This window comes from Microtus pennsylvanicus, chromosome 3 (assembly GCF_037038515.1).
Source record: "Microtus pennsylvanicus isolate mMicPen1 chromosome 3, mMicPen1.hap1, whole genome shotgun sequence".
Lineage (NCBI taxonomy): Eukaryota > Metazoa > Chordata > Mammalia > Rodentia > Cricetidae > Microtus > Microtus pennsylvanicus.
Genome location: NC_134581.1, coordinates 25,328,402 through 25,334,401, shown reverse-complemented (window position 1 = coordinate 25,334,401; position 6,000 = coordinate 25,328,402). Strand labels below are relative to the sequence as shown.

The following is a 6,000-nucleotide window of genomic DNA, read 5'->3' as shown; positions in this document are numbered from 1 at the left end:
CAGCTATTATGCCGCTTAAACCTCCAACTCCAGTGTGGTAGGGGGTTGTGCCTGCTGATTACAGGGAAGAAAGCAGAAACCTGCGTAGGTAAAGCTGCTTGCTCAAGGTCACCTTATGGAGACACATTGCATCCTGTGACCTGAAAAGAAACCCAAAGGGCGTAGAGTCTACTACCTGAGTGGGGAGGTACCCTTTTCCTGGGTACTTAGCGGGGGTTGCCTGTGTGCCCACGTACTGATTAAAGACAAAGGTGTGACCCTTTCCTGAGCATGGGAAGAGTGTAAGGGGCTGGGGGCAGAAACACGGTCCAGAGCCAGCTTCATAAAGCACTGCCCACAGCCAGGAGCTGATTTGTCGCTGTGGTTACAAAGAGGGGGAGATTAAGAATTCAGCAGTCACAAAGCCTTGACATTATCCTTGATGTCATTATTATTATATTTATATTTTGTAGTTCCAACTCATTCCATTAGAATTGACAGACGCCAGTGAACTTGATCTTAGAGACTCCTCTCTGCAAGATCCCTGTGAGTATTGGGCAGTTATAAAGGGTTATGGGGAGGCTGAAAAGCTACACTGTATTAGCAAAGCAAATTAAGGTCCTAAATTACACACAGACCTCAGGGAATAAGAGCTGATCTCTAAGGATTTGGTTGTAATTTCTTGCTATGAATAAATACACTCACTAGAAAGCCCTAATTGTATCTTCTTTCTAAAACAGCTCTGATGTCTCCATCCCCCAAAACCATGTCATCTTAAGGACCCCACCCCCCCAACCTTCATCCTCACCAGGGCAGAGCTGGAGAAGAGGGGTGTAAATGTGTCAGAAAAGGGAAGTGGGGACGCAGGGAGAGTAAATCCTCATGTAACACGGCAGAAAGTCAATAGATAAATCAAGAAATCGCTATGTAAGCTCTTTTCTCTCTTTTTTTTTAGCGACAAGAAGTGACCATCAAAAGAAAAGAAGGAACTGATCAAAAAGGGCTATGGGTAGAGCGGAGCAAGAGGGCTTGTTGCTTTCATTATAAGTGGTTATTTTACACTTTTACACTTTCATTATAAGTGGTTATTTTAACATTTTACACTTTTATTATAAGTGGTTATTTACATACATTGCTTGATAGATTTTTAATTCAGACCTTTAAAAAGGAGAGTAAAGTTATCTAAAATAAATAAACGGAACACAAAACCGAAAAATAAAAACAAACGCGGAGCAAAGGCCAACCGTTGTGGGTTGTAACTACTGTGCCCCTGAGGAGCAGGGGCGGGGCATTGGGCGTGGCCTTTGGCCTGTGAGGGGGCGGTGCTTCATTGGACAACCCCCCCCCCCCCCCCCCCCCCCGGTGCTGGGGCCAAGCTCGGAGCCTACTTCCTCGGGCTCCGCCCACAACGGGAGCGGGGAGCTCAAGGTCAAGTTCACTCTGGGCCCCGCCCCCAGCCTAGGTCAAGGCGAGTAACCCGGGTTGATCGTTAAGTCCACGGTCTCTGTTGACCCCCCGAGATTCTCCGGGTGCCGCTGTGGAGCCCAGCGACGCGCAGGTAAGCACAGCCAGCGGCCTTGGCCGCCTGCTTGGGTCCCGCGTTCTTCCGGGACCCACGTGACTCGAAGTGTCTGCTGCAGCGGCGGTGCCGTTTTAGGCGCGCGCGCGCGCGCACACACACACACACACACACACACACACACACACACACACACACACACACACACACACACACACACACACACGGGCGTCAGGTTACGGAGCGCAGAAACGTGCCAGTTTCACGGTCACGTTTCTGACCCACAGGATCGAGCTGACACGGGTTCGGATCCCTTCTGCATCATGTGTATACCCAGTTAAACATAAGCGTGTAACAGTTACGGTGTGTTATGCGGTGTTCTCCTTCCATTGGCCTAAGTACCGGGGTCCCAGGGATAATGTGCAGCGTGCCACCCGGTAGAGCTCAGGGGAGACCCGCTGCGAAGATAAACCACACACGTTAAAGTATGAACGTTCTAGTTAGTAGGGGCTGTGGAGATAAAAAGCCCAGAGTGCTGGAGAGGTTTTATCCAGTTCACTACCTGCAAAACCTGTTGAATTAAAGCTGCCTAGTGAATCTCTGAATTCCTGGGTAGAAAACGCAGGGACACATTTTCTCAGGTGAAAAAATTATGGGCTGGGGAAGGAGGGTCAGTAGGACCGGCCTGCAGAAAGCTGGGATCTGCAGGGTCCTGTGCTGGTCAGTTTTGGTCAACTGGACAGGAGCGAAACTCATCTGGAAAGAGGTCAAAATGCCCCCATCAGACTAACCTGGTGGCCAGGGTGAGAGGGCGTCTTCTTGTGTAAGATAGACGTGAGAGAGTCCAGCCCATAGTGGCGGTTCCACCACACCCTTCCAATTTCCCTCACCCGGAAGGTGGTCCTGGGTTGTATAAATTGTTCAAGCCCTGGAGAACAAGGCAGGAAGCCGCAGTCGTCCATGCCCTCTGCTTCAGCTCCTGCCTGGATTTCCATCATCTGATGAACTGTGATGTGGAAGCATAAGCCAAATAAAGCCTTCCCTCCCGAGTTGCTTTGGACTTGGCGTTTGTCACAGCAGTTCCTTAACCTCGCCTCTGTCCTAGAGTGGCATTGCTTGTACCACCGGGAAATGGGTTTGTGGAATGCAGCCGCCAGAGCTGTTGAGGCAGATGCAGCATGGGGTACGATGTCTTGCAAGGAGGCTAAGCGCCTCAGGACTGAACTTGGGTGTCTGTCCCTGAGGAAGCATGCCTTCCCTTCCTTAATCCTTTCTCCTCTGACGCGGAAGACACACAGCCTGCTCTTTAAGTTGAGGACAGGTTCAGTCATTCCTTTCTGAAACACTTGACCTTTCCTTGGCTCTTAGGCTTCTGAGAAGCCCTCCTGGCGTCTGTGCAGGGTTGGCCGTGTGGCCATGCTGACCCTGAGGCTTGTGAGGAAAGCTGTCTGCCTTCTGTCTGGCAGGTTTCCCAGCAAGCTCCACCTGGTTCTGCCAGCCCCAAGAGTCCCAGAATACATGCCCCCACACTTTCCCAGGTGACTCCCAGCTCTTTGTGTCGCTCTCTAAAATTGCCAGATGACTCCCCAGAGGGAGCATCTCTTCTGGTCCCTTCCTGAGGACCCCTTGGAACTTGACACCAACACAGATTTGAGAGAATGCTCGGTACTTTGAGAAACACCTGTCAGCCACTTGCTATCTACATGTGTGCATTTAGATTATTTCCTTTATTTTTTTAAGATTATAATATAATTACATCATTCCCCCTTCCTTTTTCCCCCTCCAAACCCTCCCATAACCTCTCCTTGCTGTCTTTCAAATTCATTAATTGTTGTTACATAATGTATATATGTATGTAACAATTAATACATAGATAATACGTACATATATGTCTGTAACAACAACTAATAAAGAAAGAGGCTTGGTATATTCTATGCCTTGAATGATCCTGATGTCTTCTTGTCCACACTATTGATATAGACTTGTGGTTTTCTAAAACTAAGATAAGAGAATGGGGAACACGGTTAAGGGAGGAACCTGGTAGCATTGGAGGGCTGTGGTCAATAGATGATTAATAGGGTGTTGGAAGGAGAGAAGAAAGAACAGCCATGGTGAACCCCCCCCCCTTGTTCCCCTCACAAGCCGTGGAAGCATGCTGGCCAAGACTGGAAGAGAGGCTTTATCGTGGCGGCCATAGACCTGCGGCTTCCCAGCTATGCAGCTGGTCTGAAGAGGTTGCTTGTCCTCTGAGTCATGAGGAGCATGCAGGTTCTTGGCATATAGTTCTGCTCTGAAGAAGTACTCATCCTGTCCTTTTTCTTTCTCCAAATAAACTAAAACAAGAATGATGGTGCCTGCTTTAGAGGCCACTGGGATCTCGAGTACCCAGAATACTTAGCGTTGTATCCAGCATGTAGGAAGTTACTACGCTGCTGGCGTTGCCCACTCCTTATCTTGGCAGACACTGATGAGGTGGGGAGGGAAGTGTGGTGGGGGGATGAGGAGCTGGGCAGGGTGATTAGTGGCGGGTGAGTTATCTGTGGCAGTGGTTTCCCCCAGAAAGCAGCAGCCTCCAAATGAGAAGCGTGTTCTACCTGATAGTGAACCTCTATCCACCCGCACTTCAAAAGACCCAAGAGTCTGAGAAAACCTGGGCCAGAGAAGAAATAGAAGAAAGAAAAAAGTGGAGAAATTAGTCAAAAGGTCTAGAATTGCCTTTAGGGCTTGTCTTTAACTCCCGACTGGGTGGGTCCCCTGCAGTGGGCTACTGTTGCTCTAACTGACCTCTGTAATCTTTGTGACTTAGGTAGAATGGCTATAATAATTGCCTGAGACTGATCTCATTCACCAAGTGGCATGGGAGCTGTGGAACATTATAGCCCCTGCACTAGGCAGTCATGCTCTAAGTAGACACACAGATGAATGAATGAACAAGTCTGTGTTTGTGTGTTTGTTTGTGTGTGTGTGTGCTTTAATTAAGAGTATGAAGGCAGAGAAAAATAATGTGCTTTAAGCATTTGCAGAGGACGGAGCCCTTTCATGTAGGAGGCAGCCTCATGGATAACTCCTTGGCTTTCCAATCACATCGCACAGCCTATGACTGAAGCCTTAGCATCTATATTTTAATCCGGAATTGTACCCAGCTCATAATAAGCAGGTTAAGTACCTGAAGGGCTTACCTCAGCACACAGACGGGGTATGGAAAAATCCTCAGTCAGTGATAGCTATTGGTATTGTGTGGTGTTTATTAATCCTCCCATAGACTGCCACTACCACAAGGAAAATAAAGGTCACAGATGGGTGACCCCAGTTCCGAACCAGGCCTGTGTGGTAGCAGAGGCACTTTAGACGACCAGACCATGTGTATGAAGTGCAATCAGCCTCATGTGTATTTCTTTTATTACTTAAAACACCTAACTATGGGATTTCTTTTCTTTTTAAGATTATAATATAATTCCATCATCTTTCTCTTTCCTTCCCTCCCTCTAAGCCCTCCCATATATCCCTCCTTGCTCTTTCAAATTCATGGCCTCTTTTTTTCATTAATTGCAGTAACATGCATATATATATATATATATATATATATATATATATATATATATTCCTAAACATAACCTGCTCAGTCTGTATAATGTTACTTGTAAAGGAAAAATAAAACCTGCAAAATCATAATTTATGTGCCTTTGAGTGCAGGTGTTTTATCATCTAGATAAATCTTCCATGCATCTATGTTAAACCACTTTGGGCTGTCAGAGCTCTTAAATAAAGTGGCTTGTCCTGACCAGTGTCTGTCTGTGCTCGTTTATCATTGCTCCCTAGTAAAGATGGACAGATCCCATTGCACAGGGCAGGCCTCGGGCCAGCAGCTCCCACCCCATATATTAGCTGTGCAGACCCTGAATGGAGTGGTGTTTAACAAGTCACAGTGGACTCCACCCTCCCTTGTAGATGGGGATTTTTCTTTCTTTTTTTTCTCTGTGGTCCTAGGGATTGAACCCATGACCTTATGCATCCTAGGCAAGGGCTCTTCCACCGAGCTGCATCCCCAGCCTCAGACAGCCAGGTATTCTATGACCAGTGTGAATGTGGGAACACACAGTGGGGAAGTCTTAAGTTCTTTGAGGTGATGGGTTTGAGGGTAAATGTGCCTGACTGGAAGGTGCCCACATCATCTAAAAGTCATAACTGTCTGGTCTTGCCAGCCAGAGGCCTGGCCTCTTGCCCAGGGAGGCCTACCCTGCTCTTTGCTGCCCTGCCTCTGGCCACAGTTACTCCTAAAATCTTGATTCATAGGCAGTAGAGAGGCACAGCTGAATCAAGAGAGCCTTCCTCAGTCATCTCTGACTTCATGGTGATGGGACACCTGTCTGCAGGCCGCAGAGCTGCCTCTGCTGGCTGGAACTCTTCCACTGCAGTGCAGGGTCCTAGCGCTGCGCCTGACCCAATGTCCTGCCTCCCTCTATTGTTTCCTTGTACAGATACCTTAGCCAGTATCCTAGGGA

General features: G+C 47.9%; 1 protein-coding gene across 3 annotated transcripts in view; it reads left to right on the top strand.

Moving 5' to 3' along the window:
* Nucleotides 1-1,348: 1,348 nt before the first annotated feature.
* The window catches only part of Nmnat3 (nicotinamide nucleotide adenylyltransferase 3), a 112,168-nt gene continuing 107,516 nt past the window's right edge, over nt 1,349-6,000 (top strand). For all 3 annotated transcript variants that reach the window (XM_075964911.1, XM_075964912.1, XM_075964913.1), the window contains exon 1: nt 1,349-1,537. The gene's annotated coding sequence lies outside the window, so the exon portion shown is untranslated. The remainder of the gene's footprint in view (nt 1,538-6,000) is intronic.